A 21,360-nucleotide genomic window follows, 5' to 3' on the forward strand; every position below is an offset into this window, starting at 1 on the left:
CTTCATTGCAGGTCATTAGAAAACGTTGACAAATCATACCAGAAAAGCAATGTACTTCATTCATTGCATCATTATTTCTTTGTACTTTGTGAGTTTAAAGGGTGTTTTAGGGTTTAGGTTAATGCAGTAAGAAAAGGGAAGTTGTTTAATTAAATGTCATATGTAACATTTAGTTTGGCTTCATATTATCTTGGACACTGCTCAATCATTCTGAACTTTGGGCCATGACACTAGGATCCTTTAAGAATTGTCACATCTTGAATGACGCAAAGACTCCTCAGGAGAACCAGTCAAGGGTTGGAAGGAGTGTTTCATTAGATACATTTTTTTTCCACAATTATTTAGAGGACTACTTCCTTGAAGAAATCTGATTAATTTACATTTCTTTATTTCAATAGGGATAGGCAGGCTCAATTCTCAGCATACTTACCAGTGTTCACAGAGACAACACAAGGGGAAAAAGAGATAATATTCACATTTAATAAAAAGTCCAGAAATAGTAACATTTATATCTTTGAAGGTTTGTGGTGGATATCAATTCATAACCTCACACTTTCAGTTCATTTGTTAGTGATCTATAATTTAAATAATGAAGGGAAAGTAAATTTAAAAATTATTATTATTATAATTATTATGTTAAAATTATTAACATGCTATTAATTCCTTAGTTATAGCATTCTAGGGTAAATTACTATCACACAAAAAATAGGGACATTGCAGTAAGAAAAACATGAATTAAAAATACAAATGGACCATTTATGGATGTATGACTCTGGATGAGCTATTTAATATTTTAAGCTTCAGTTTTCTGTGTTTAAAATGGAGTTGAAGTTTCAAAAGTATTTCTTAGAAATAATTGCAATAACATAAATGAAATTATTCTAAAATCATGTGGCACTTAATATATGTTAAGAAGACTAATTTTCTTTATTTTTATTTACTTTAATTTTCTTTTGATTGTAATTAATTCTCAACTCTGGGAGGGATAATCATAGCAATTATGTTTTAGAAAAAGTATCACTTTTTTCAGTGAAATAATAACTTTTGTATTTTTACTTCACTTAACTCTTATAACATACCTATGAATCTTTAATTTTTATTGCCAAATAAATAACTAGGCTAAGTTAGGTTCTGTCCTTTGATGTTTTATACAGCTAGCAAAGAATATACCAGAAATTAAAGTCTACTCTCTTAAAAAAATTACTGCAAAGCCTATATTCAGTTAGAAACAAACAACAGAAATAATAATTACCTGCCTTTATTTAATAGCGAGGGCTTCCCTGGTGGCTCAGTGGTAAAATATCTACCTGCCAATTCAAGAGACACTGGTTTGATCCCTGGGTCGGGAAGATCCCCTGGAGAAGGAAATGGAAACCCACTCCAGTATTCTTGCCTGGGAATTCTATGGACAGAGGAGTGGGCTATATAGTCCTTAGGGTCACAAAGAGTTGGACATAACTGAGTGACTAACACTACCACTTCCACAGCACAGTGAATCAGTTATACATATGCATACATCCACTCTTTTTTAGATTCTTTTTCCATACAGGTATTACAGAGGATTGAGTACAGTCGCCTGCTCTGCATAGCAAGCTCTTATCCTATTTAATTTGTTCAGGTGATAAGTAATAAATCACTGATAAAATTTGAGAGACTTTCACTGCTATCTATTTGCCAGACTTACCCCTGATTTTTGTACAAGTTCGATAACATTCGAGTGGCTGCAATATAAACATATTAGCAACTACCATGGTTGTAATCCATTTCTTCAAAAAACATTTCTTCTCATTGCACAAATTTGCTTTCTATTGTGAATGTTTTTGTCTTAAATTTCTCTTTTATTCAGAGAGGATATGTTTATTTGACAATAGAGAATGAGAAAAAGTAAATATATGCAAGATAAAAAAAATATAAGGTGTTTAAAAACCCTCTGGAATCGTTTCTGCATAGATTTTAAGTAGCACAAGTTACTGAATGTTTTATCTATTCTCTCTCATACAGGCTAAAGGGAACTAATTCTGCTAATCAAAATTGCCAGAACAAAAATGTGCACAAAACACGAAGGAATACAAAACATAAAACACATTAGTATTGGGATTAGAAAAGAAAGCTTGAGAACAGTATCCAATGAGACCCAAACAAACAAAAAAACAACACTAAGTGTGAAGCCTTTTCCCTTGACATCATTTTTAGACAGATATTAGCAACCAATTATCGTAATTCCTAGTACAGATTTCTACAAAATATTCCATGTCTTTTTTTTTAAGTGGTAATCTACCACATTTAACTAACTACATTCATTGACTCCATTATTTTTAATCTGTCTTCCAGTAAAAACTTTTGTCACCATTATACTGCTATACATTAAAAGTATAATAGTTCATACTTTTTTCCTACTCCTTCTCTTGCTCAGCACAACAGAGATTGAAGAGTATCTTGTTTTGATTAAAGCTTTAATCTGTATGCCAAGCATAACTTTAGGAGTTAGTATCTTGGATAAGTAGACTATAATTATATTAATGTAAACATTCAGTCAGAGAAGGCAATGGCACCCCACTCCAATACCTTTGCCTAGAAAATCCCATGGACGGAGGAGTCTGGTAGGCTGCAGTCCATGGGGTCACTAGAGTCGGACACACCTGAGCGACTTCACTTTCACTTTTCAGTTTCACGCATTGGAGAAGGAAACGGCAACCCACTCCAGTGTTCTTGCCTGGAGAATCCCAGGAACGGGAAGCCTGGTGGGCTGCCGTCTATGGGGTCGCACAGAGTCGGACAGGACTGAAGCCACGCAGCAGCAAACACACACAAATAATATGATGGGGGTGAAAGGCAATAGAATCATTCAGGTCCTTAGTAAATATTGTGTGAAATTTATATATCCTTACAGAGTTTCAAATAAGTATATAATCACACATATAAACACTTTTTGTTTGCTTTTATAAATTGAGCTATCATACTGGTTATATTGGAGAAGGCGAGGGCAACTCACTCCAGTATTCTTGCCTGGGAAACCGCATCGACAGAGGAGCGTAGGGAGGCTATAGTCTATGGGGTCACACAGAGTCAGACATGACTAAACAGCTGCAGCAGCATTGACTAATTAGGCAAATCACTCAGCCAAATCACTCAAATTTTCTGAGCATCTATTTACACATTTGTGTATGAGATGCTGCTGCTGCTGCTGCTGCTGCTGCTAAGTCACTTCAGTCGTGTCCAACTCTGTGCGACCCCATAGACGGCAGCCCACCAGGCTCCCCCGTTCCTGGGATTCTCTAGGCAAGAACACTGGAGTGGGTTGCCATTTCCTTCTCCAATGCACGAAAGTGAAAAGTGAAAGTGAAGCCGCCCAGTCGTGTCCGACTCTTAGCGACCCCATGGACTGCAGCCTAACGGGCTCCTCCATCCACGGGATTTTCCAGGTAAGAGTACCGGAGTGGGGTGCCATTGCCTTCTCCGTGTATATGAGATAATCATGACTAATTTGTCATACAGCATGTCCAAAGGCTCAATGGTAAAGAATCCGTCTGCCAGTGAGGAGATGCAGGAGACTTGAGTTCAATCCCTGGGTCAGGAAGGTCCCCTGGAGGAGGAAATGGCAACCCACTCCTGTATTCTTGCCTGGGAAATCCCAGGGACAGAGGAGCCTGGTGGGCTACAGTCCATGGGTTGCAAAAAGTCAGACACTGAGCAAACGTGCAATTTGCCATTTACCTGTAAGATTACATAAGATATGAAACAGAACATACTTAATTCAACATACATAATGAAATAAACGCTCTCTATAGAAGGAATATTATTCAAGAAATTCCTGTTAAATTTTCAGGTGGCATTAGAGTCATGGTAGCTAACTATTCCTTTTTAAGAATTTATAAAAATAATGTAGATACATAAAGAGAGTATATAAAATAAACATAACACATGCCTTCAGCATAACTAAGAATTATGAGATCTTATGAACTTCTAGTTATCTGAAAGTAGGAAAATAAATATCCAAGTACATCAGATGAGTGGAAAGAACTGGACAGATATTGCAGACAGTGTGCAAAAAATATGGCTGTTGATTATTTATTTCATATTCCACAACTTTAAGAAATTGCTATATTAGTACCAAATGATAAAATTTAAGAGTAAGCTGATTAAAACAATGTTTACTCCTTTAGAAATTACCATATTAAATATTTTTATTCAATATGAGATTTTTTATTATTCAGAATAATGGATAAAATAATTTATGTTCTAAAGCTACTGGTTTTCTATCTGGAATTGTAAGTCCGTGATTATATGGAAGCTATAGATAGTTTGAAAGGAAGACACAGCATAGTCAATTTCATTAAAAAGGAAGTTTGAGCTAATGAGCTCAGCAGTGCAGATGATACCTGTGAGATGGAGCTAGGTGGACACTGTAGAAGTTAAATTGCATTCATTCATGTTAATACACACTTTCATTTATTTCTAGAAAGTATCACTTTATGAACCAAGTTTTTCAGAGCTTGTTTTACTTGCTCAATTCCTCAAGGTATAAATAAAAGGATTTAACATGGGGGCAATTGAAGTGATGAGAATAGTTACTCCTTTGGTCAATGAAGCTCTTTCTTTTGCTGAAGGCTTGACATACATGAATATACAGCTTCCATAAGAAATGGAAATGAAAATCATGTGAGAGGAACATGTGGAGAAAGCCTTTTTCCTCTGAGTAGTCGATGGTATTCTCAAAATGGTGGTAATAATGCACACGTAGGATAGAATCACTAATTCCAATGTGAAGAGCAGAGTCACAAAAGCAAAGTAAAAGCCAATCATCTCTAAAAGCCACGTATCTGAGCATGAGAGTTGCAAAATGGGGAAGTAATCACAGGAGAAGTGATCAGTTATGTTGGAAGCACAGAAATCTAGCTGAAGGATAAGCATGAGTGGTGGAAAAATGGTAAGAAACCCCCCGAGCCATGAACTAAAGACCAGCAAAGTGCAGATTTTCTTGTTCATGATGGTGGGTAATGGAGAGGCTTGCAGATGGCAACATATCGATCATAAGACATGGCAGTGAGAAGGAAAAACTCAGACACACCCATGAAGATGAAGAAAAATAACTGAGCCAAGCAATTGTTATAGGAAATAGTCTTGACTTTAGTAATGATTGCCCCAAAAAACCTGGGGATAGAAACACTGGTGAACGTAATCTCTAAGAAGGAGAAATTCCGGAGGAAATAATACATTGGCGTCTTTAGATGACAGTCTGTTAAAGTGAGGATGATGATGGTTAGGTTTCCAACAACACTCAATACATAAGCCAGAAATAAAAAGATAAAAATGACAACCTGAAGCTCTGGGTTGTCTGATATGCCCAAGAGGACGAATTCTGTAAGCATTGTGTAGTTTCTCATACTGATTTTATTGTCTTTAAGCCAAATCTGTTGGTATAAAACAAAACAAAGAGTAAGTGAATAGTAAATGAATTGAAGATTTATATATTGGAATTATTAGCTCTCATTAAAGGAAGCACTGGACCTTTTTCCCTGTAAGAATTTTTGCAATATCCACTCACTCCTACTAAAGCAAAATACTTTACACATTGTCTATTAAAGGGAAAAAATGTATTTACAGGTCTATGTTAAAAGTCCCCACATTAGTGATTTGACATAAAACCTCTACATTGGACTAAATTTTCTATGTGAGCAAATATCTTTTAATTACATTTTCTACAACCATATTTACTAGCCAACTCTGTAGTTTAAATATTAAGACATTAGTTTCTAGTTTCCAGGATACTGTGCTTATAGGATTGAAATATCTAATTTTGTGTTATGGTTCTGATACTATGTACAAACTTTATGGGCTTAGGAGGTTTCAGTGGCAACTGATGACCCAATGACAATTCCTGAGCTTAATAATAGCTATGATTTTTTCTTTCTTAGTATATACTTCTTCAATATGCCCAAAATAAATAAATGTGTTTACAATCACATATACATGGAAATAGAATTGCCTTGCTTATAAATAAGAACAAATTTCTAATTTAAAAGAAAGAAATAAGAAATTAGCGATATTGACTAATACCACATAGAGCTATATCAATATTGCATTTCTATGACATACTGATCCTTTTATATCATTTTTACATCTCTTTACATTTACAGTCATCTCATTTTTAAAATTTTGCTGTATTTACTCCTTTTACACTTATGTGTCTGAGGACAGGACAGAACACAAGAGGGAGCCTTCTGATGCCAAAATATCCCATTAACTTCTTTCTAGGAGGCTAAGTCATTAGAATAAATACATTTATGTTTAAGATTTACTGTCTAGTAACCAAAATTGTTCAAAAGTAATCTATATAATTTTTATTTATCTTGATCACTCTTTATTCTTAGCAACCAGAATTGTATTTCTGTGTAAGCTTTTATTAATATTTATTTTATTTTATAGCATGAATAAGAACAGTCAATGGAGAAAGCAATGGCAACCCACTCCAGTACTCTTGCCTGGAAAATCCCATGGACGGAGGAGCCTGTTAGGCTGCAGTCCATGGGGTCGATAAGAGTCGGACACGACTGAGGGATTTCACTTTCACTTTTCACTTTCATGCATTGGAGGAGGAAATGGCAACCCACTCCAGTGTTCTTGCCTGGAGAATCCCAGGGATGGCGGGGCCTGGTAGGTTGCCCGTCTATGGGGTCACACAGAATCGGACATGACTGAAGTGCCTTAGCAGCAGCAGCCCGAGCAGAACAGTCAACAGGTGGTACGTATCAAAGCTTGTATAGTGCCTTCTTTTTTCTCTTTAAGTCCTTCCTAACAATCAGCATTTTCTTCCTTTAAGAATAAACATATTTTGTTATACATATTAGCAAAATTGGCAGATTAAAAGGCAGAAACTACTGCTATGTTTTGAACAATGATTGAAATGTTAAAATATAAAACAAGTAATAGTAAATGTGTTAAAGCGATTTATTCTGACAAAATAAACTTTTGGATGGAAAAAGGGTGAAATGCACATTTAAAAATTGGGAACGCTCTTACTTTATGATACATCTAATGATTCCAGTCAGAAATATAATCCCAGATTTTCTTTATGTACTTAAAATATGAGATGTAATGCATTCATATTATACCTTAGGAGATTTTTTGGTCATTATCTCATCCTTGTCTCCATTATATAAAAGTATCTTACATAGAGAAAACACAGGCTTGATTTCATGGATATTTTCTATAAACTCTATGAAATATTTGTGTTTCATTTCTTTCATCTTGCCATATAAAGGTAAACATTTTCCTGACTGAAACTTTAAGAAATCACTCTTGTAATCCTGAGAGTTCTTGAAGGAAAAGTTCAAGAAACACTGCTTAATGACTGGAAGGTAAAACATTTCAAAGGTCCCTGGATAAGATGAAGATTGACTATTACCAAAAGATTAAATGATTTTACCTTCTTTGGTTACTGCTTAAATCTCTGAAACCAGAGGGATGACAGAAAGGGTGTAAGAAGAGATAATTCAAGAGATGTAGTGATGTCATGATATACACTTTTCCAGAAGCTAATGAATAGAGCAGGATAAAAGCAAAAGTGTGCCAACCAGTTGGTTTTCCTTTGGTTGGACTTAAATTTCTCTAATAAGCACATGGCACTCAGTCCACACTTGGGAGATAATTTATCCTCAGTTCCTTTGGGGTGGATTGAATACGGGGCTGAGCTACACCACAGTGGACCCTTCACTAAGGGTAGTACCTAAGTTTCATTCATTTTCACATCTCCACCAGCACAAAGTAGAATGAATGAATAAATAAAGCATTTTAATATCTTTAAAAATAAGAAGAGTACTTGAAACTTTAGTATTTTTCATTCTAATAGTTACATATGCTTAATGTTAGGAGAATCAAGTATGAGAGAACTGGTATCAAATCAGCACATTGTGACTTATGGAATGACCCTTATGTTTCCAAATGAATTTTTGTTTGCCCTCAAAGCTCAAAATTATATAGTGTTATATTTTTGTATTGTGTTGTGCTACATATATTTCTAGATATTCAGCTATAAACATAGCCACATTCACACTCTCAGAGATACATTTTTTCCTTCTTAAATTAATGCAAATTTATTACAGAAAATATTTGGCAATTTTCCTTTATTTTCAGTTAATAATAGGTAATGGATATTATTCATTGTCAAATTATCTAGATAGAACTCATTATATATAATTGCATAGAACAACAGAGGAGACATAATTTCATTGGTAATTTCATTGTTGATTGAGATTTAGGGAATTAGTCTGCTAACAATTTCACATCATTGGTTATATTGCTGTCTATTTTTATGCACTTTTTTGCATACATAGAAGTATTGATGTAACATATATACTAAATTTTGATAGAAACTTCAAAATTTCTCTCCTACAGACAGGAATGAACTCTTTCAGTGCATCCTAATCAGTGCTAGATGCAGTCACAAATTTTATATAAGGATGAAAATGATGCCAAAATTAATTTAATAAAAATATCATAAAGATCGCATCCTGGTGCCTAGGTTTTGAGGTTAAAGAGAGCCAAGCCCTTTGTAAACTTTCCAACTTGATTTAACCTTTCTGAGGTTGCTCTACCCATAAAATGAGAATCCTAACAGGCCTCATTCATAGTATAATGCAAAGGTTAAAGTGATAATGTATAAATTAGCAGAATAGTCCCAACTCAGGGATCAAACCCAGGTCTCCCACATTGCAGAGAGATTCTTTACCAGCTGAGCCATCAGGGAAGCCCAAGAATACTGGAGTGGTAGCCTTCAGTGGTATTCAATGGATAGAATAGGGTAGCCTATCCATTATCCAACAGATCTTTCTGACCCAAGAATCAAACCGGGTTTTTCTGCATTGCAGGCAGATTCTTTACCAACTGAGCTACCAGGGAAGCTCTGCTGCTGCTGCTGCTGCTGCTGCTGCTAAGCTGCTTTAGTCGTGTCCGACTCTGTGTGACCCCATAGACGGCAGCCCACCAAGCTCCCCCGTCCCTGGGATTCTCCAGGCAAGAACACTGGAGTGGGTTGCCATTTCCTTCTCCAATGGATGAAAGTGAAAAGTGAAAGTGAAGTTGCTCAGTCGTGTCGGACTCTTAGTGACCCTGTGGACTGCAGCCCACCAGGTTCCTCCGTCCATGGGATTTTCCAGGCAAGAGTACTGGAGTGGGTGTCATTGCCTTCCCCACCAGAGAAGCTCTAGTGGTGTATAAATATTAATATTACTTAAAATTTCATATTCTGCAATTAATAGGTTGAACATTTTAATTTCTATTTCTCATCCATGAATGGTCTATTTTAACTTGTGTTCACTTTTCCTTGGCTTTGTTGTCTTTTTATTTATTAGTAGGATATATCTGTTATGAATAGTAACCCCCATTCATATCTGTGGCAGGATGTTTTCAGAGACGATCCTTCCTTTTTAACTTTTAATGGAGTGGTTCAACTATGAAAGTTGTACAGTCTGTCATGAATTCTTGGTGACCTATTCGCGGTACATCCTTTCATGTATTTCAAAATTCTATAAATATCTGCTTATATTCAACACTTCTATGACTTTGCTTTTTACATTTTTGTCTTTGGTCCACCCAGAATTTATTATTATATCAGATATGGATTTTTTTTTTTTTTGCTCTTTAAATGAATAACTAATTTCCCTGACATCAATAAGCTAGAGACAATATGAGAGTTTGGACAGTGAGTTGCTAAGAGCATCAATGTCCTGTTATCCCATTAGCAGATTCTGTCTATCTCATTGTTCTCATTAACAATATCTGTATGTCATCTTTCAGCTGAGAAAATAACTGACTCAACTGAAATATTGCCTTGCCTTGAGCAACTCATAATTCTCATATTCCAAAAAAAGGAGGTTTCTTTGACTTCAGTATAAAGAGTCTAATTTTAACAGAGTCAAAGTCCTGTAAGATTGGATCCCCTCTTTCCATTCAGACCTACTGCCTTACATCCACCTTCAGTTTTTCACTGGAGCACACTTGTGATTTTTGTTTATTTGTTTTAACAGTCTGATAATCTGCCTCTTGAAGTGGTTTCTTTGGGACTTCAATTCTCTTCTAGTCATCCGATAAATCTACTTTATTCTTTATGGCAGTATTCCCTGAATCTTTGATTTTCCCAAACTCTTACATGTTTCCATAATGCTTTGTACTTCATCTTTGCAGTAGTGATTATATTTTAATTGCTAACATGGTCTCATTCTTACTAGACTGTAAGTTTCACAGTATAAATGATAAGTCACATGTGTGGCTATTTAAATGAAAATATGAATTAGTTAAAAATACAAACTCAAATCCTCAGTTACATTAATTTCATTTCAAGTACTCCAAAGCCAAATGTGGCTAATGGCTAATATATTGAAATGGAACAGATTACAGAGCATTCCCATTAATGCAGATAGTTGTATTGAACAGTTATTTCTCTTTCTGTTACTCTTGAAATATTGCTTAAGTGCATGGCATCTTTCTGGAACCAAGGCCCTGTGTGACCTCTGCTCTGACCTTATCAAATTGTTCATCATTTCTTATAATTGTTAGGCATTCTTTTTCTTTCTCTCTCTCTCTCCCTCTCCCTCCCTCTCTCTCTCTCTCTCACACACACACAGACATACACACATACATGCACATATTTTTCTTTAAGGTTTTATCTAAATGTCATATATTCCTTGAAATCTTCCCTGGTTTGCAAAGCCAGGATTAGGTGCCCTCTGTTCTTTGCTTTCCTAAAACTTGCACACTTATCTTATTCTGTTGCAATTACTCATACATATATCTTTTGGCATTATAATGCTACATAATGTGGAGTAAATGGCCTTTGTTTAATTCATCTTTATACATCTTAAGCCAAGAAAAGAAATGCAACCAAACTTGATTTTTATAAATAAAAAAGTTAATGTATATAAAAGTTTGGATTATCCATATATATATATATTTATATATATAATCTACATATTACTGTGTATATAATATATATTACAGTATATATATTACTGTATTTTAACTACTAATCAAATTAGTAGTTATATATATTACTGTATTTTGGCTACTAATCATTTTTTTTCTTTTTAATTTAATTTTATTTTTTAACTTTACAATATTGTATTGGTTTTGCCATATATCAACATGCATCCACCACAGGTATACACGTGGCTACTAATCAAATTTTGTTAAGAACTCTTTCATCAATGTTTAATATAGATATTGAGCTGTAATTTCCTCTACAGAAAGGAATATATATATATATATATTAATGTATGTATTAATATGTATTACTGTATTGTTTTATATACAGTACAGTAATATATATTATATATATTACTGTGTTTTAACTACTAATCAAATTTTGTTAAGAAATCTTTCATCAGTGTTTAAGATAGTTACTGAGCTGTAGTTTCCTCTCCTTACAATGTATTTTTCTGGTTTCAGATTAGGATAATGCTAATAAAAAGTTGGTAATTTTTTTTATGTGGGGAAGATTTTTAACACCACCTTCACACACTTGAATAGATGTAAGGCTAGTCATGCCTTCTTCAGTGAGGTTTTAAGTTTGTGTCTTTCAAGAATAGGTTCATTTCATGTTATCATATTTACGATTATAATATTATTTGTAATTATTCCTTATTTCCTTTTAATGTCTGTGGGATCATGAATATACCTTTTACTTCATTATTGATATTAGTAGTTTGTGTCTTTTCTTTTTCCTTGGTTAGCCTTGGTAGATACTAATTAATTAATGTTTCAAAAAAAATAACTTCTGTTGCTGGTGCTATTAGTGTCATATCCAAAAAAAAATTATTGCCAAGAACAATATCAAGGAACTTTCTCCTATGTTGTCTCAGGGTTTCATAGCTCCAGGTCTTACATTTAGGCTTTCAATCAATTTTGAGTTAATTTTTGTTGAGTATTGTAAGATATGGGTCCACTTTCATTCTTTTAAATATTCAGTTCTCATAATTACATTTATTGAGGGTATATTTATACACGTTGAGTATCCTTGACTTCCTTATATAATATTATTTGACCACAGAGGCACTGGTTTATTTTGAAGCACTCAGTTCCATTACGTTAATCTACGTGCATGTTTTTATACCTGTAGCATACTGCTTTGATTCCTATAGCTTTGTAAAATAGTTTGACATTCAGAAATGTAATGTCCCCAGCTTTGTTTATTCTCTGGATTGTTGTGGATATTTAGGGCCTTTTGTATATCAATATGAATTCTATTTCTGAAAAAATACCATCAGGATCTTAATAAAGACTTTATTTAATCTATACGTGGCTTCAGGTAGTATGGACACTTAAAATACTAACTCTTATAATCCATGAACAGTATACTTATCCACATATTTGTGGCTTCTTCAATTTTTTTACAATGTCATATAATTATAGGTCTATAGATCTTTCACCTTCTTGGTTAAATTTATTCTCAAGTATTTTATTGTTTCTGTGTTGTTATAAGTGGAATTTAAATGTTACCTCTTTTTCAGATAGTATGTTGTTATCATATATAAGCACAACTGATTTTTGTATGTATATTTTTTATCTTGCAATTTTGCTGAATTTGTTGATTAACTCTTTAACAGTTTTCTTGGGTTTTCTATATATAATATCATATCTGCAAGCAGAAACATTTTTAATTCTTCTTTGATTTTGATGCCTTTTATTTCTTTTTCTTTCTTGATTGTTCTGGCCAGGACTACCAGTGTTGTGGTGAATAGGAGTGGTGAACAGGAACACCATTGTCTTGTTGCTAATCTTCAAAGAAAAGCTTTCAAACCTCCTCACTGTGTATGATGTTATGTAATTGTCATAAATGGCCTTTTTATGTTGAGATACATTCTTTTTTTTTTTTTTTCCTTTTTGAAGTATGTTCTTTCTGTATTCAGTTTGTTGAGATTTTGTTGTTTTTAAATTTTTCTTCATCTACTAGATGTTGGTATAATCAACATATACAACATTATATGAATTTAAAGTGGTGGCGGTGGTGTTCAGTCACTCAGTCATGTCTGACTTTTTGCAACCCCATGGACTGCAGCATGCCAGGCTTCCCTGTCCTTCACCAATACCCAGAGTTAGCTCAAACTCATGTCCATTGAGTTGGTGATGCCGTCCAACCATCTCATCCTCTGTTGTGCCCTTCTCCTCCTACGTTCAATCTTTCCCAGCATCACGGTCTTTTCTAATGAGTTGGTTCTTCACATGAGGTGGCCAAAGTATTTGAGTTTCAGCTTCATCATCAGTCCTTCCAATGAATATTCAAGACTGATTTCCTTTAGGATTGGCTGGCTTGATCTCCCTGCAGCCCAAGGGATTCTCAAGATTCTTCTCCAATACCACAGTTCACAAGCATCAGTTCTTCAGTGTTCAGCCTTCTTTATGGTCCAATTTGACTTACATACATGAAAAGATTACCACAATAAGTTTAAGGAAAATCCATCATTTCATATCAATTCTAGATTGAAGAAAAATTATTTTTCTTAATGGTAAACATTCTTAGGATTTACTATCTAAATAACATTAATATGAAATATACAGCAGTGCTAAATATAGCAAACATGCTATACATTACACCACTAGTAATTATTTAGACTTATAATTGGAAGTTTGTACCTTTGATCATCTTGGTCATCATACAAAGATAATGCATTATTATGGCTTGTATTCCAACCATGTACATTTCATCTTCATGACTCATTTATTCTGTAGTGGAATTTTGTACCTCTTCACCTGTTTCACCCATCCCATAACCCATTCCATCTTTTTTCTCTTTATCTATGACACTTATTTCTGTTGTGTTATATCTGTTCATTTGTAGTTTTTTCTATATGTCACATGTAATTCAAACCATATGTTACTTATTTTTCAGTTTCACATATATTTCACATATAACACTCTCTGGGTCCATTCACATTATCCCAAATGGAAAGATGTCATTCTTTTTTATGGATGAGTAATATTGTATTTATATTTTAATCTATTCATCTATTGATAGGAATTTGGATTGCTTCCACATTTTGACTATCATGAGTATAGTTGCAATGAAAATAGGGGTACATGCATCTTTTCAAAATACTGTTTTGCTTTCTTTTTTTTAATTTTATTTTTAAACTTTACATAATTGTATTAGTTTTGCCAAATATCAAAATGAATCCACCACAGGTATACATGTGTTCCCCATCCTGAACCCTCCTCCCTCCTCCCTCCCCATACCATCCCTCTGGGTCGTCCCATTGCTCTAGCCCCAAGCATCCAGTATCGTGCATCGATCCTGGACTGGCATCTCGTTTCATACATGATATTTTACATGTTTCAATGCCATTCTCCCAAATCTTCCCACGCTCTCCCTCTCCCACAGAGTCCATAAGACTGTTCTATACATCAGTGTCTCTTTTGCTGTCTCGTACACAGGGTGTTTTGCTTTCTTTAGGAAAAAATATAAGAAGTAAAATTGCTGGATCCTATGCAAGATTTATTTTTAATCCTTTTAAGAAGCTCCAAAATGTTTTCCATAGCGGCTGCACCAATTTACATTCCCAGCAACAGTGTAAAATATTCCCTTTTCTCCTTATCCTCACCAACACTTATTTTTCTTATCTTCTTAACGATCTTGACAGGTGTAGAAGATGTCTAATTGTGGTTGTGATTTGCATTTCCCTCATGATTAATGATACACAGCACATTTTCACGTGCTATTGACCTTCTTGGACAATGTCTACACAGGTCCTATGTCCACTATTAATTGTTTGTTTCTTTTTATGTTGAGATGTAAGAGTCTTGTATACTTTTGGATATTAATCTTTTATGAGATTATTGTTTGCAAATAGCTTTTTCCATTCGGTAGGCATTTTCTTCTTTTTGTTGATAGTTTCCTTCACTGTTCAAAATGATTTAGTTTGATGTGGTCCCATTTGTTTATTTTTGTTTTTGTTGCCCTTGCCTGAGAAGACATATCCTAAAAATTATTCCTAAGACCTATGTCAAAGACTGTACTGCCTAAGTTTTCTTCTAGTAGTATTAGGGTTTGGGGTCTTACATTCAAGTCCTCAGTTCATTTTGACTTTATTTTCACAAAAAGTGTGGTAAAGTAGTCCAGTTTGCATGTGGCCATCCAGTTTTCGCAACACCCATTCATTGCAGAGGCTGTCTTTTCCCCATTATATAATCTTGCCTCTTTTGTAAATTAAATGACCATGTAAACATGGGTTTATTCCTGTGCTCTCCATTCTGTTTCCTTGATTTTCTGTCTGTATCCTATGGTGCCAGACTGTACACTGGGGTAAATGAAGGAAAGAGGTATAATCTATAACTTCAATGATTTTATAGATTACTTAGTTTAGTAGCAGTATAAATAAATATTTAGAATTTAAGTTTCATATATAGATGTATACATTCCTTAGGCCCAGGTGAAGGATTTATCCTCTGCCTGAGGGTGTTATACCGGCTGATAATAGGAAAAACTACCAGAGTGATTACATAGAAGATTTTGTTCCTGATAAAATAATCACTTTTGAATATTTTTTTCAGCAAAAAGCCTACAACTTGGTGTTTTCATACATACAGTTTTTATTTTATTTTATTTTTAAAATTTACAATATTGTATTGGTTTTGCCAAATATTGAAATGCATCTACCACAGGTATACATGTGTTCCCCATCCTGAACCCTCCTCCCTCCTCCCTCCCCATACCATCCCTCTGGGTTGTCCCAGTGCACCAGCCCCAAGCATCCAGTATCGTGCATCGAACCTGGACTGGTGACTCGTTTCATATATGATATTATACATGTTTCAATGCCATTCTCCAAAATCATCCCGCCCTCTCCCTCTCCCACAGAGTCCAAAAGACTGTTCTATATATCAGTGTCTCTTTTGCTGTGTCGCATACAGGGTTATTGTTACCATCTTTCTAAATTCCATATATATGCGTTAGTATACTGAATTGGTGTTTTTCTTTCTGGCTTCCTTCACTCTGTATAATAGGGTCCAGTTTCATCCACCTCATTAGAAATGATTCAAATATATTCTTTTTAATGGCTGAGTAATACTCCATTGTGTATATGTACCACTGCTTTCTTATCCATTCATCTGCTGATGGGCATCTAGGTTGCTTCCATGTCCTGGCTATTATAAACAGTGCTGCAATGAACATTGGGGTACACGTGTCTCTTTCCCTTCTGGTTTCCTCAGTGTGTATGCCCAGCACTGGGATTGCTGGATCATAAGGCAGTTCTATTTCCAGTGTTTTAAGGAATCTCCACACACTGTTCTCCATAGTGGCTGTACTAGTTTGCATTCCCGTCAACAGTGTAAGAGGGTTCCCTTTTCTCCACACCCTCTCCAGCATTTATTACTTGTAGATTTTTGGATCGCAGCCATTCTGACTGGGGTGAAATGGTACCTCATAGTGGTTTTGATTTGCATTTCACAGATAATGAGTGATGTTGAGCATCTTTTCATGTGTTTGTTAGCCATCTGTATGTCTTCTTTGGAGAAATTTCTATTTAGTTCTTTGGCCCATTTTTTGATTGGGTCATTTATTTTTCTGGAGTTGAGCTGTAGGAGTTGCTTGTATATTTTTGAGATGAGTTGTTTGTCCGTTGCTTCATTTGCTATTATTTTCTCCCATTCTGAAGGCTGTCTTTTCACCTTGCTAATAGTTTCCTTTGTTGTGCAGAAGCTTTTAATTTTAATTAGGTCCCATTTGTTTATTTTTGCTTTTATTTCCAATATTCTGGGAGGTGGCTCATAGAGGATCCTGCTGTGACGTATGTCGGAGAATGTTTTGCCTATGTTCTCCTCTAGGAGTTTTATAGTTTCTGGTCTTACATTTAGATCTTTAATCCATTTTGAGTTTACTTTTGTGTATGGTATTAGAAAGTGGTCTAGTTTCATTCTTTTACAAGTGGTTGACCAGTTTTCCCAGCACCACTTGTTAAAGAGATTGTCTTTAATCATTGTATATTCTTGCCTCCTTTGTCAAAGATAAGGTGTCCATATGTGCTTGGATTTATCTCTGGGATTTCTATTTTGTTCCATTGATCTATATCTCTGTCTTTGTGCCAGTACCATACTGTCTTGATGACTGTGGCTTTGTAGTAAAGCCTGAAGTCAGGCAGGTTGATTCCTCCAGTTCCATTCTTCTTTCTCAAAATTGCTTTGGCTATTCAAGGTTTTTTGTATTTTCATACAAATTGTGAAATTTTTTTTTCTAGCTCTGTGAAGAATACCGTTGGTAGCTTGATTTGCATAGAAATGAATGAAAATGTAAACAGAAGAACCCAAAACCTGTGTGACACTGTAAAAGCAGTCCTAAGGGGAAAGTTCATAGCAATACAGGTATTCCTCAAGAAACAAGAAAAAGTCAAATAAATAACCTAACTCTATACCTAAAGCAACTAGAAAAGGAAGAAATGAAGAACCATAGGGTTAGTAGAAGGAAAGAAATCTTAAAAATTAGGGCAGAAATAAATGCAAAAGAAACAAAAGAGACCATAGCAAAAATCAACAAAGCCAAAAGCTGGTTCTTTGAAAGGATAAATAAAATTGACAAACCATTAGCCAGACTCATCAAGAAACAAAGGGAGAAAAATCAAATCAATAAAATTAGAAATGAAAATTGAGAGATCACAACAGACAACACAGAAATACAAAGGATCATGAGATTACTATCAACAATTGTATGCCAATAAAATGGACAACGTGGAAGAAATGGACAAATTCTTAGAAAAGTACAACTTTCCAAAACTGGACCAGGAAGAAATAGAAAATCTTAACAGGCCCATCAAAAGCATGGAAATTGAAACTGTAATCAAAAATCTTCCAGCAAACAAAAGCCCAGGTCCAGATGGCTTCACAGCTGAATTCTACCAAAAATTTAGAGAAGAGCTAACACCTATCCTACTCAAACTCTTCCAGAAAATTGCAGAGGAAGGTAAACTTCCAAACTCATTCTATGAGGCCATCATCACCCTAATACCAAAACCTGACAAAAATCCCACAAAAAAAGAAAACTACAGGCCAATATCACTGATGAACATAGATGCAAAAATCCTTAACAAAATTCTAGCAATCAGAATCCAACAGCACATTAAAGATCATACACCATGACCAAGTGGGCTTTATCCCAGGGATGCAAGGATTCTTCAATATCCGTAAATCAATCAATGAATACACCACATTAACAAATTGAAAAATAAAAACCATATGATTTTCTCAATAGATGCAGAGAAAGCCTTTGACAAAATTCAACATCCATTTATGATAAAAACTCTCCAGAAAGCAGGACTAGAAGGAACATACCTCAACATAATAAAAGCTAAATATGACAAACCCACAGCAAACATTATCCTCAATGGTGAAAAATTGAAAGCATTTCCTCTAGAGTCAGGAACAAGACAAGGGTGCCCACTGTCACCATTACCATTCAACATAGTTTTGGAAGTTTTAGCCACAGCAATCAGAGCAGAAAAAGAAATAAAAGGAGTCCAAATTGGAAAAGAAGAAGTAAGATTCTCATGTTTGCAGATGACCTGATCCTCTACATAGAAAACCCTAAAGACTCCACCAGAAAATTACTAGAACTAATCAATGATTATAGTAAAGTTGCAGGATATAAAATCAACACACAGAAATCCCTTGCATTCCTATACACTAATAATGAGAAAACAGAAAGAGAATTAAGGAAACAATTCCATTCACCATTGCAATGGAAAGAATAAAATACTTAGGAATATATCAACCTAAAGAAACTAAAGACCTATATATAGAAAACTATAAAACACTAGTGAAAGAAATCAAAGAGGACACTAATAGATGGAGAAATATACCATGTTAATGGATTGGAAGAATAAATATAGTGAAAATGAGTATACTACCCAAAGCAATTTATAGATTCAATGCAATCCCTATCAAGCTACCAAAGGTATTCTATACAGTTTTTTTGTAAGGAATAATATCATCACAGAGAAGAAATTGAGAACAGTCATATAAAATTTATCCTCAAACTCCTGTTAAATTCTTTCAAAGTAACAACTCACAATGTGTCAAGAAGATTGCAGACTGCATTTGTGTTATATAGTTTCTTCATTTTATGTGTGCCCTGAGGTATTCTTTATTGTTATTGTTATTTAGTTGCTAAGTTGTGTTCAACTCTTTTGCAACCCCATGCACTATAGCTCTCCAGGCTCCATGTCCAATGGGATTTCCCAGGCAAGAATACTAGAGTGGGTTGCCATTTCCTTCTCTAGGGGATTTTCCAGACCCAGGGATTGAACCTGTGTATCCTGCTTGGCAGGTAGTTTCTTTACAACTGATCCACCAGGAAGACCATGCACTAAGTTACATTAAAAAAAAAAAAAGAAAGAAATCCAATTTGAAAACTTTTCATAAAGCAATAGTCATCAAGAGAGTATGATACTGGCATAACAGTCAACATACAGATCAAGGGAATAGAACAAAGAACTCTAAGGTAGAACCCCACATTTATGGTCAATTGATTTTTAACAAGAGTGACAAGATTATTCAAAGAAGTAACAGTTTTTGTAAGAAGCCATGTTGGGAAGCTAGATATGTACATGCAAAAGAAAACTTTATCTCTATCTCACCCCATATATAAAGGCTATATATAGGGCTTCGCTGGTGGTCCACTGGTTAAAAGTCTGGCTTGCAGTGTAGGGGACACAGGTTCCATCCCTGGTCCAGGAGGATTTCATGTGCCGAGGGGCAACTAAGCCCATGTACCACAAGTACTGAGGCTGTGCTTTAGAGCCAGCAGGCCACAACTACTGAGCCCAAGAGCTGTAAACACTGAAGCCCATGTATGTAGAGCCTGTGCTCCACAACAACAGAAGCCACCACAATGAGAAGCCTGAGCACTCCAATGAAGAGTAGCCCCCACTCACTCAACTAGATAAAGACTAGATAAAGTAGCAACAAAGATGCACTACAGACCAAAATAAATAAATAAGTAAATTTAAAAAAAAACCCTTTTTTTAGAAAAGACCATATATAAATTTAAAAGAAAAAAAAGATTATTATGGGCACTAAAAGTATACATTTCTTAGAAGAAACCATACATATAACTCCTTGTAACTCTGAATTAGGCAATGATTTCTTAAATATGACACCAAAAACACAAACAGCAAAAGAAAAAAATTAACATGGCTTTGTCAATCGAGTGTATTCTCCTCGGTTCTATCTCGTCACAACAAAGATTTGGAGTGATGGACATTAAAGCCTCCAGCATGTCACAGCTCTCAGGTCTTGAACAGACCGTGTTATAGCTCTTAGACAAATCAGTGTTACAGCTCCATGTTACATCTCTGTTTTATTTAGATAATAGCAGGAAAACCCATCCTCGAGGTGTGAGGGCATGTCTACCCAAAGACGGGAAGAGAAGAGCGCCCCACCGTGCCAGGGAGAGAGAGACCCCCCCAGCCCTTTGGCTCCTCTTTTTATATGTTTTTTCTCCCCCTAGGCCTGCCCTATGTAAAGTGGGCTAGCCAGGAGTGTTTGTTGTACCTGAGGTCCTCACTCCGGTCCTCAGATTTTCCTTTGTTCTATTTTCTCAGGCTTTTCCCTTCCTTGTATTTTAGGCACCACCATTCTGGATTCCTGTTTCCTATTCTAACTACCTAAGAGTTTCATCAGAATTGAAACTTTAGTAATCAAAGGGCACTGTGAAAAAACTGAAAATACAACCTAAAGAAGGAAAAAAAAATCACAAATCATGCATATAATAAGGTTTTGGTGATTTTTTAAAGGGTCTTCTTGGTGGCTCAGATGGTAAAGAATCTGCTGCAATGCAAGAGACCTGAGTTCAAACCTGTTTTTTTTTTTTTTTTTTTTTTTAACACTTATTGAATGCAAACTCTCTGTTCAGGGAGGTTTTTAGGGCCTTGAAAACAATAAGTACTTGCTCCCCTATTTTTCCATAGAAGAGCAGATGGATACTCAGATCAGATCAGTCACTCATCATGTCCGATTCTCTGCGACCCCATGAATCGCAGCACGCCAGGCCTTCCTGTCCATCACCAACTCCCGGAGTTCACTCAGACTCATGTCCTTCGAGTCAGTGATGCCATCCAGCCATCTCATCCTCTGTCGTCCCCTTCTCCTCCTGCCCCCAATTCCTCCCAGCAACAGAGTCTTTTCCAGTGAGTCAACTCTTCGCATGAGGTGGCCAAAGTACTGGAGTTTCAGCTTTAGCATCATTCCTTCCAAAGAAATCCCAGAGCTGACCTCCTTTAGAATGGAATGGTTGGATCTCCTTGCAGTCCAAGGGACTCTCAAGAGTCTTCTCCAACACCACAGTTCAAAAGCATCAATTGTTTGGCGCTCAGCCTTCTT

At 35.4% G+C, this 21,360-nt stretch overlaps 1 pseudogene; it reads right to left on the minus strand.

Annotated features, from left to right (window-relative positions):
• Positions 1–4,445: 4,445 nt before the first annotated feature.
• LOC109558759 (olfactory receptor 6C3-like) lies at positions 4,446–5,384 on the minus strand (annotated as a pseudogene).
• Positions 5,385–21,360: the final 15,976 nt, after the last annotated feature.

The sequence above is a fragment of the Bos indicus genome, chromosome 5 (genome assembly GCF_029378745.1).
Source record: "Bos indicus isolate NIAB-ARS_2022 breed Sahiwal x Tharparkar chromosome 5, NIAB-ARS_B.indTharparkar_mat_pri_1.0, whole genome shotgun sequence".
NCBI classification, from domain to species: domain Eukaryota; kingdom Metazoa; phylum Chordata; class Mammalia; order Artiodactyla; family Bovidae; genus Bos; species Bos indicus.